Genomic DNA, 12437 nt, shown 5'->3' on the forward strand with positions numbered 1-12437 from the left:
ACTTCTGATCAGTATATTGCACATTATACAGCGGACAGATGTCGCACGGTTTTCATGTCTGGGGTGCCGCTGATAAGTGTGATGTGATACAGTGTCATTCGACCTATTACTCGTATGCGCAGCCTATTATTCCTGCTACTGTGTTTGTTTCTGTGAACATTCATATTATTACTGTTGATAGAATGAGTGTTTGTGTTACTGAGATTGTACATCAACATATTGATGTCTTCATGTAGTTGTGTCTTTCTGCTTTTCCCGGTTTGGGGTTGTCACAGCAGAACTCTGTTCCGCTCATGGGTGACGTATAGGTTTTACATGCCAGGCTGCCAGCCCTGATGCACAACGTCTGACAACGATACGCCCATTCATGCATGTCTCCACACAAACGACGCTCTATCTGGGAATCGCACCTACGTACTAGCTGACCTCCACGGGCCGCTCCATTGCACCTGGCGCAACATACCCTAGCACTCCTGTGTCCATAATCGCATATCCATAGTTTCTCCTACACACCCGTGTTGAGTTTCCATGCATAACAGCCATTATACACCTGATATCACAGCCATGACACACCTTTACACATTGCCCTTTCCAGAGCGTTGGGGCCCTACACACATTTTGTACCAACTTGTGTATTCACAGGCTTGCCCTCCATTCATATTTGCACATAGATTGGTGTTATGGATTATGAACGGTTTGCAGGTTACAAGTGTAGGTGGTCGCAACATGTACTACATTCCGTCTGTTTACAATGTTGACATAGCACTTCAACGATGTTATGGCCACTGGTATAACCCTGCCTCTGGTGTGAATAGCGGTGCTCTACTCACACATGTGCAGCTTTATCTGACATACGCTGTGAGCACTTTATAATTCCTTACATGCTCTAGATTCCCTTCACAACCCTTATGTTTGCTTTCATCATATATATATATATATATATATATATATATATATATATATATATATATATATATATATATATATATATGTCTGAGGATATTTATCTATACACACATCTATCTATCTATCTATCTATCTATCTATCTATCTATCTATCTATCTATCTATCTATCTATCTATTTAAAAGTTACAGCTGTACAAGACAACATACATTTGTTATGCTAATAGCTGTGTACACCCGCTCTGGCGCACTTGCATCTACTTATTCTGAGTTACATATGTTTACTGGCACTTCTTTGGGATTACATGTGCCTAATTCCTTATGAAAGTACCACTTTGATTGATGGAATCCGGTTAACGGGCCCATGCGAACGCGGTCACCTTTACATCTATAAATGTTGGCTTTACAGCACAGAGGCATTCATTACACAATTAATATGTGCTATAGTCATACTTGAACCGGGAATGCCTTTATGTTAGGCGGATGCTCTAACCACTACACTATTGTTGTTCTGGCTCATTTATATGTATACACATGGTTCATAGCTACTCTGACATATGCCTCACCGCTTCCCTTACACAGCAGGCATCCATTCTCCTGCTGGGAAAACTGCAGTACTACACTTATGACATTCCCTGTTTCCTACTGCTCTGGACCTGTGCTGCATGTCTACTCACTCCAAAGATATTCAGAACTCCTATGCTTATAGTCCTCGCACATACGCGTATTTGATTGTCAGGGTGTTCATGTGCTGGTCTGGGTTTAGGCTTGGCCAACTGGTGACTAGAACTGCCCTGGCACTGTTCAAATATCAGACGTAGCACATGGACAGAGTTAGTCCAGATTTTATCATTCTACCTGTGTTTACAGTCGCAGGTGTTTGGGCAGCTCTGACCACATTATTAGGTTGGCGCTACATAATTTAGGGCGGGGAGTGGCATTACAAAAATGTGCTGAGGGTTTTACATGCAAGGGATACATAATTTGCAATCCTGAAATTGCCTAGGGTGACACTACCTACTACATATGTGTAGTGGTCACTATGTGTAGATGTGGCTGCGCCAAACTAGTAGGCCAAGTATGGCTGGATTTGGTGGACATTCAGGTATGGGGGCGGGTTTTGTGCTGTGGAGGGGATGCTGGGTAGTCCATTATGCATCCAGGTGTGTTGCATTTGATATGGCCAGTTCTATCAGGACCAATCTGTGGGGAAGTGCCAGTGACATTTCTGTACATTTGTATCGCACATTTTAATATACATATGTTTGTGGGATTGTGTTCTACAGTATGGCCTGTCTGGTAATATTGCAGATGTGTATACATGTTTTTGTGTTTCTTTCTTCTTCACCTGCTTCTCCCTCATACACCTCCAGTTCACCTATTCTGCATATGACACAGTCTCACCTTTGAGGATTATACCATTAACCACCCCCCCACACACACATATTCCTGACAGTCCATCCATCACTGCTTTGGTTGATGGCCCATGACATGGTCAAGGTAACACATTGCATACCCTACATATGTCAGGCACCTGTATGGTTGTGTGGACTACCCTGCCATGTTTGACCTTCCACATGCTATACCTCACGCACATAGGTACATGCTCATACTTAACTTTCATGACATGGTTGGTATACCCGGGTAATACCCGTTCAACTGTGACACATCCTGACAAGTTCGGCTTGGACCGCAGATGTGCAGATTTTGGCCGACTGTTCTACTCATTGGTAGGATGCCACCTTTTCCTATGTCCAGGATGGGATATATTCTGGACACATATCCGATTGTACTGGACAACACGTATCCACAGTCAACGCTACGGATAATACTGTTCCTTTCAGCCTGCATGTTGCCTTATTGTTGTAGCAGTTTATATGCTCCTTCTGTTTCGTTTACATGCTTATTCTATTTCCTGTCACATATGGTATGTTAAATATGGACATACCTATTGTATGTGACTATTACATGCGTTGTGGGATATAATTCTGTCATACGGTTGCTAAATATTTACATTTATCGTGTTTTTTGTTATGGACACATCTGCCCAGCTGTGTACCCTCCCTCACAATATGGGTCAGCTGGTGACCCTGACCATTGGGCTGGACGTACCTATTGGCGGCGCTCTAACATATGATGCATTTCACTTCCACTTGGTATAACTATCTACACTGCATTGGCCTACGGGCACACAGTTTTCAATGTCATTTGTTTGAGGGATAGGAACCCATTATTCCCTACCGTGCATTTGTGTTTGCTTCTTCATTTTGTGTTCGCAGGAACTGTCTTGCATGCTTTGCATACATTTCAGTATCCACGGACACTGACAGATGTGATTACTATTGCTTGCAAATTGTTATATGCAAACATTTTAGGTTGCACGTCGACAGCTGACATTTCCACGCCTCCGTGTGGCACTTCGACACACCCTATGCACTCGCGCTTCTTTCCTATGCACATGGCTGTGGCGGCAGCATGCCTTCATTAATATGCATTTGGTGCTACTGTGCCATCTTCACGCCACACGATTGGTGCAAGCCTAACGCCAGCCTTGCGCCGAGCTTCATGAATCCCGGGGACTGCCTTTTTTTGTCTTATAAAATCCAATTTAAAACATCAAATTGAATAAATGCCACTAGTGTAAAGGTTAATTTATCCTGAATAGTTTGCCATTTACAGTTTTTTAGTAACACTTATGATTGCAAAGATATTAATATTTATTTGAACTGTAAGGTGATAACTTCATTTTTTAATGGCTCAAGCCACACCTACTGGGAGGTAAAGGTACACACTCAAAATAGCTGTACTGGAGGGAATGAGTTAATGTTGAAAATATAATATGTATATATATAAGCCGGAATTTCATTATGTGATATTTATGTGTTGTATCCTTCTGTTTTATGTCACATAGGATTATGGCATCCAAGTATACAAATCCACATTAACCCCCTTTCACTATGAAAATTATGTCATAATGGATGCATTTAAGTGCCACTGCATCTTTCTGCTTGAGAGAGGAAGTGGGGATATGGCTGACAGAATGCAGATTTGGTACCAGATAGTCAATAAATTAAATGTCTTATAGAGGTGCACCAGGACTTATGATCAGGTGTATCATAGGGCCAATGATATAATTTCATCAGTTCGGAGGAGCGTAGCTGTATTTGCCTGTTAACAGTGCCTAAGTTGGGGCTGCTATAGAGCCACAGCTGACACCTAATGAAGAGTTCCTGTCAACTGTCAGAGATCCAGATAGTTCAGTGGAAACTGAACAACATTTTATTGATGTTGGTGCTGATGCTTCTGGGAGGAGAAGTATGTGCCAGGAGGAGGTAAGCTTCCATATGTCATTTGTAAGATTTCCTTGCATAGTAAAATATTGTAAGAAATAGTACATGTGTTTTTTATTTATTTATTGTTTGAATGAGCCTATTGATAAATTGATAGAGTTAACAAAAGAATTTTGATTATTACACATGGGCGTTGGGTGGATTTGTCAGCTAAGTTTTAGCTAAAAGTACTGTTAATGGACATATAGACAAAAAAATATACATTCCTTGTCCCCCTGCGTGTTGCAATTGTGATGACTGCATGCTTATCTTGGTTCAATTCTTCCAGGACCATTCTCCCTAGCAAGTGTGGAGTCATATGCACATGTTAAGACAAACATTTTTATTTGATTATTGATGACCATTTGTCAGATATATGCATTTATCTGTAGGTGGGTTTAATGAGTGTATGTATTGCCGTACCATCTGCGATAGTGTGACCAGTATTAGCTTGTTATTATATAAATGGTTCTAAATAATTTAGTGTAGTATTAATTTCATTCCTGAGTTTGTTGCATATTATCACTTCCTGACAGTGGAAGTATAGGACTCTCACCACTTGATGTCAGAGCATCGGCAGACTCTGATGATGATGGTGGCCAAACACAGGCACAACCAGGGGATGCAGAGGTTGAATCTGGCACTGATTTTGAACTTCAGACATCCCATGTATTTCCCTCAGGCACAGTCAGGGGTATTGTCACAACAAGTCAGATACTGGACAGCTGGAGGGTGAAACACTTGATCAAAGTTTTGTGGTTACTGCGGTTTCTGTGCCAGTTAGCTCTGGCCATAGCTAAAGTGTGGGTGAGGTGCCATTCAGGAAGATTGTCAGGGATGCTTGGAGGAAGCTTGCTATCCACCCTCCACCTGATGCTGGTATGTCTTTTTGTGCACTTGACATATGTTTAGGGCCATCATGGAGGCACAGGCACATTCCAATAGGGCCTACAAGTAAATGCTTAGGGCTGTAGATATGGGACAGGCTGAAACTAGAGACTGTCTGCTCTGTGTTGCTGATTCAATGGACTGGATGAATGACACGATGGAATGGGCAGTGTCTGTGATGGAAAGTATGCTGGGAGGGGGTGGCATCCATGTGGATGCAGGTCAGCAGTATCTTCTGATGTTAGCCAATATGGCTGCGCCTGATCACGATTCCATAGTGACACTACTTCTACTGCTCCATCAGTGATTGAGGTGTTGACAGCTAGATGTGATAGGCCTTGTGGTCATGGTCCTAGGCATACTTGTGATGACAGCTTGCCCAGTAGACATCAGTTATGTTCAGGTAACAACTGTGCACCTGTCCATGGGCATGGATGTGCCAGTAATCACAGTCATAGGTGACAACTATGAACTCTTACCTTTACCATGCATGGCTCACACCTGTCTGACATACCAGGATGTAGAGCTAGCACAGAGCTTGGCTGTGTTTTTGCAGAAACTCACACACATATTTCACCTTTGGTGCCCATACGGACAGTGATGTCACCATTCTGGCCAGTAATCAAGGAGCCTGAATCCTCACCACTGATACCGGTAAAAGATGCTCACTTGGAACAAAAATGAATATACCCAGTATTTCCACATGCAACTCTCTGCATCAAGCACAATTACCCTTAAGAAGACACAGGGAACACACTCAGTCAAGGATGTGGATTTCTCTATCTGTCTCCCTCCAGGTCCCCAATAAGTCTCCCCACTGGCACAGCTGTAGTATTGAGATCTCAGCTGAGTGTCTCAGCCAAGAACTCCATCACTCTCTCTGTGAAACCAGTGCTTCATGTTCCTACTCCATGCAGATGACACATGCACACTCTCTGGAGATTTGATTTTGCACACACACACACACACACACACACACACACACACACACACACACACACACACACACACACACACACCTGGGAAACTTGGCATAGATTTACTAGCTATACCCCCTTCTGCCAAGATTATAAGTTAGTTACACCACCACCACCACCTCCACACACTCCAAAGCCGCTACTCTAAAGCTCTTGCAAGAGTCCCCAATTATACCGAGTCAAATTAATATATATACAAATGGCAGTTTGACCAACAGCAAGGCTTTCAGGAGTGGTCAGAGCTGTCACCAAATATATGTAACTAGTCTCAGAAATTAAAATATTCTCTAAAAGACAAGCCACAATGAAAAGTTTAAATATATTTAATAATAAATAAGCAAATAACTAAATATCTATTTACAGTAAACACCAGAGTTTCAGTCACAGGAAATATTAAAATAACACAGATGAATAGATTCACATACTTATAGAAAAACAGTGCTTAACTAATCTCACTATATTTTCCTATCTGATTTAGAGAATTACTATCCCTGGTCACTTACTAGAGCAAGGCAAGATGAAGTCGGTGAGGGATCTTTCTATGTCAGGCTCCAAGAAACAGACTGCCCCGAGACTTCAGTCTCACCTAGTATTAAATATTATTTTAGTGATGGATTCCAGAATGACATCACATACATCTGGTCATCTGACTCCTTGTTCCCATGCAATCCCCCATTGCTAGAAGCTGCCAGGCTATAGTACCTCTGTGCCACTAATACACACACACACACACACACACACACACACACACACACACACACACACACACACACACACACACACACACACACACACACACACACACACACACACAGCATTGCTAAAAATCTTCTGCAGCTCCTGGAAGCCATGAAACCATAAAGTATTTCCACTCTTCTTACAGGAGCTAATAAATCATACTTCTTACAGACACCCTGTCTCTGGCTGCATTCAAAATGGTGAGATGATATCTTCATGGCCTAGCCGCAGTAATTTCATTTCTTACTACTTTCAAAGTTTGCTGCAGGTGGATTGTGATTAACGTCTTCTCTTCCAGTATATTCTGTTAAAACATATACACTTAATTCATTTACAATAATGCACGTATATTTCTTTTTCTGTCCAGCAGGGCACACTGTTGGTACAAACACAAGCATCTGCACAAATCAGTTGTATGTTAAAATAGCATATAATTCTTTACTAAATTCCAGCTAACTGTGCTGGCATATGTTACACATTTGCTGCCCTACTTCTTCTGGTAAAGCTGGCAATATCTCACATTGTCACACAGACCCACACACATAAGAGTTGCATGGGTCAGTCATGAGGCTTATAGCTCATTCTGTCTCAGTGGACATTTGATATTTTATCCAATCTTCTGCCTGCCTGTCTTTCTTGATCACATTCACTACCATTTATGTCAGCTTTGGCCTCCTACTCCCAAACAACACCCTGTGCAAATGATGACAACTGTGCCATATCCTTCATTTTCTGTCTTTTGGATTTAGGGACACATATGTCTTTTGTCTGATGCCCAAGATGAATATCTGACTGAGAGCTTAGTATATATGTGTTTGTGAAGCTCTTTTGGAAATTGTACTGCTTTCTTACAGGTTTTTCTAATATCTGAATATTTGATGCATGAACCTTATTAGTTGATAGAGAACGCATCTATTGACATAAGTTATTGCTGTCACATATTGATGTAATTGCTGTAAAAATCATCTACCTTCTACTTAGTTACATTAGTAAGTAACAGTATGCAAGGATCTGACATTCATTTGAGCTCTTAGCTATTTATTTTCCTATTCCAGGTTCAACACTTATCTTGATAGTCCAGCAGTTAGAAGACTTTTAACTTGGGGCTGACTCTGTGTGATGCTAGCAGTACACATACATTACATGGGCTATTAAAGCTTTTAACTGTTGCCTGGCATCAATGTTACTGTATGTATGTGCATAGAATGAAGATTTTGCCCCCTTAGGTGGTGAGCATGTGTGTTATCCATTGCTTCTTGGCTAGGGTGGGGCATATTATGAGCTCCTATATCTACCAACACCCACAGAGACTGGTGGTTCTCCCTCTGACTTCTCTCCAGGGTGTGGCTGTGGTGACCTTGCCAGTGGTCATGGCTTGTGTGCCCCTTCTCCTTGGTGTTCCTGTGAAGCTGTTTTCTTAGAATAATTTTGTAAAGGATGGCACAGACAGTGAAAATTTCAACACAGGTATGGGGATTGTACTGAAGGGCTCCCCTAGATATATGTACACACCAGAACTGTGACTTCAGCAGCCCAAGTCACACACTCTGTGATATTTCTTGTTTGAGCATGTGCCTCATTATAGCATTCTTTGGAGGGTGGGTGTACATTTCTGATTGGTATCATCAGCCATGGGTTGAATGCATAAACTTCATCCTCAAGTAAATGAACCTTTGTGGGATATTCCACAAGAAAACCTCTGATAGATTTCAGAGTTGTGCTAAATAAGTGAATCATGGTAACTGCCTGGGTTGCCAGTGCACACATTCAGGATGATTCCCTTAGCATTACACATGACCTGGCAGTTAATGGAGTGAAAGCCCTTTCTGTTTATGTACACCCTTCTCTGCATGGTGCTTTGATTTCAATGTGTGTGCAGTCTGTGGAACCCAAGACTTCTGGGTGGTGTACTACAGGGCAGAAATCCTGCATAGTTGTAGCACTGCCCTCGAGTGTACAGGGAAAATGTGTGTAGTCACTGGCATAGTATAGCATAGTATTCAGGAATTGATGTAGGATCCTATGTGTAGTCACTGGCATATTGTAGCGTACCATTCAGTAATTGATGTAGGATCCTGGATGATGATGCCTGTGACACCACCAGCATAACCACTGTTGGTCTCTGGAAGGTTCCTGTAGCTAATATTCTAAAGTGCTACACATACTTTAGTCTCCACAGGTATTGGTTCCAGTTAGTTTGCCCTTGCTCTCAAATGGGGATGGCAGAGGTTGAAGAGTTCCTGCGGTGTGTCTCTATCCACCCAGTAGCACTCTTAAATTTCCACCTCATGCAGACCATGAAAAGTTAAACGGGGTCTTAACACCATTCTTCTTCTTGGCTGAGGTCTATTAGCAGTGACAGCAGCATAGACTTAGGCCGGTTACACATACACATGTATAAGAGCAACTGCAGCCCCTAACATTCTTTCCGTGTAGAGCAGTATCCGTGGCTGGATTCCAATATGTTTTGGAATCAGGCAAAACATGCACTGAGTCTACATGATTGCTTTATAGCTTGTTGAATAGCTCCTCCATCTTGGATTGGTTGATTAACAAACAATTCAGCTGTTTATGCTGTTTTTAGCATGCCAAGACGTTTACCATGTCTGCATGACTCTACACACTATGTAGAGTCACTTACTGATTACAAAATTGTGCGCTATCGTGTGCGTGTTGTGTCACAGCATGCATACAGTTTTAGCACACTGCATAGGCTTTATTGAATCCAGCCCAGGAACTATCTGTTTAAACCAGGTTAATTTCTGATGCTAGACATTTAACATAAACCTCAAATTAGCAACTTGAAATAGGATAATCCATGAAACTATAACTATTAGTTTTGTGCTGTTTCAAGATAACATAACATTCATGCTGCACAGAGGAAACAAATGCCCTTATAATCATGCCTGCTATTTATAAAACAAAACAAAAATATTGTTTTCAAGAGCACAAGAGACAATATAAAATATGCAGTCAGATAGTCAAACATTTTTATAAATTGTACAGTGAACTGAACAAGTGAGTACGGGCAGTGCTTAACAAACTGTAAACAGTTCTTGACATCCTTGAAATGTCACTAAATTTTGAGGACATTAATCCCTCCTCACTGCATCTATAATACTGGAGTTTTAAAAGTTTGCTTTTTGTGAAGGAAAGTAAATTCATTTCTCCATATTAAGCTGAATCAACATATTACAGCACTTCAGACGTGCTATTAAATGATAAGTTGAACATTCCTGCTTTATAAATTGGAGGCAGTATATAAGGCGTGTTTAATAAATCTTATGTAGCACAAAGACAGAAATGAGGAGATGGTGCTGACATGATTGCTTTACCTAATGGCCCGATTTCTGCTGCCTTACTGATTTAACTTCTCCTTTAAAGACAGGGTACTGTTTGTGACCTTCAAAGCTGTTCATAAGTTTATAAAAATGAATTTTGTATAATCAAGAGTAGAAGTGGCCTGCTGATGTAATCAGTGGTTTGCTGTACTTGACCTTGTGTGTCTCTGTAAGATAAATAGACTGATGGGAAGACATTGTCAGGTGAGTGGTAAAAAACAAAAAACAAAAAAATAAAAAGGCTGCATATAATAAAAAGCGGGTACCATAGCACAAGCACAGTAATGTGCTGTTCTGCCTGTAATCTCTGTGTTTGTATACATTAGCCATTTTGTATGAGAAGCACAGCTACCTGCCTGCCAGCTGAAATGCCACCATGCTGGTTCTCTACATAGTTTCAGATGAAATGAGACGGAATGAAAATGAAGAGGGTAAAGGAGATGGAGGTGAAGCGATTGTAAGTTCCAATCTGAAGGGCCTTCTTTCCACTTGTACAAAAGAAAGTCCTAGTGCTCTGATAGGGTAGTGCCCATATAGTTTGTACTCCTAAGCTGTGTACAATACTGCATATCAATTGAACATTTTAAAAGGGCCTGGAATTAAAAAAAAAAGTAAATAGGAATAGGAGGTGTTTGGCATTTGTCAGCTGCAGTGCTCTTATTGAATTACACAGATCATCAAAGTGTTTGTTTATTTGTTTATTTAGTTACTTACTTTTTATTCTTTTATTTACCATTTGGTAACTGGGTAGGTGGCACAGTCTGAAGACACTTTTTAGCTATGAAAGTACTGAAACAATAGCAAACATGAATAAGCAAAAAAGCATATGATACATATGAACAAAAGTAAATCCAAATGTTTTTTATAGGGTATTGGAACAAGCATATGCTTTGTAAAGATCCTTATCCTTGTTACAGGGTCTTATGTACAAACATACATTGCAGAGACAGAGTTAACAGTGAAACCAAAGTTGTTTACATTATTTAGACTATATACATAAATCCATTTTGAATTTCAACATTTGAAGAAACAAGCAGGACATTTAAGATAACAAGCAGGGAAAGAGTGTCATGCTGGAGATAGCATAATGTTATAATTCAACATTTCATGGTGACAGATTTGCAGGAGGTAGTATGCTGTTTATTAGCAAATGGTGAAGTTAACTTAAAGCTAACTTTACATTATATGCACTTGGGAAAACATTTAATGTGAATATAATATGTTATTGTTTTAATAATTTCTTCTTAATTTTAATTGTTTTAATTGATTAATTAATTAAATGAACTAATTGATGTTAATATATATTCATCTGATGAAGTCAATGAATACGAAAACGCTGCTTGGTACATGGTCTTTAATAAAATGGTGAAGTTAACCATTGTCCCTAAAACAATTAAACTCAGTTTCCTTGTGAAAGTGTTCAGTACATGCCTTTTGGAAATTAATAAGACATCCTACCAACATGAAAATGTCATCAAAACGTAAATTAAAGACCATGCTGCTAAATGCTAGGAGTCTAAACATGAAACTGAACCCATTGTAAGCATTCTTAATCCTGGAAGATGTTGAAACTTGGGCAGTCACAGAAACCTGGTTTAAAGCTGCGGAGAGCACCACAGCCATACCAGGTTATGCATCCTATCATACATTCAGACCCCAAACGATGGGCAGCAAAGCAAAATTATATATATATATATATATATATATATATATATATATATATATATATATATATATATATATATATATGACATACACATCTCCAGGCTGGTCAAACAGTGTGACACAAAGGAAACACCAGGTGCAGTTAAAAATTGACAAGACTCCTATTCAAATCATAGCTAGCTATAGGCCCCCAACTTTGCTTCAAGATGCCCACTCCATCTATCTGGACATCTTTGAATCTATCAAGATTCAACCCTGATCCTGAGTGACTTTAACTATCCAACTATAGATTGGAAGAAATACTCATGCCAAAACACAAATGCCCAGAGATTCCTTGATTTTATCAATACAAATGCCTTGGATCGGTTGGTGAACGCCTCCACAAAAGGTGAAATATTGTGGACTTGGTGTGACGCCCCTGCACTGGCCCAGTAATTAAGGAGCCTCAATCATCACAACTGGCAACAGTTGGGAGACGTACACACTGGGAGGATGACAAGTACACACACACAATAAAGTGCAATTTCCCTTAAGAGCACACAGAGATCACAGTCAGTCTGGGGCTGGTTACTCTCTCTTTCTCCAGATCCCCAAA

This window comes from Protopterus annectens, chromosome 8.part0, assembly GCF_019279795.1.
Source record: "Protopterus annectens isolate FY-2018-M chromosome 8.part0, PAN1.0, whole genome shotgun sequence".
Lineage (NCBI taxonomy): Eukaryota > Metazoa > Chordata > Ceratodontiformes > Protopteridae > Protopterus > Protopterus annectens.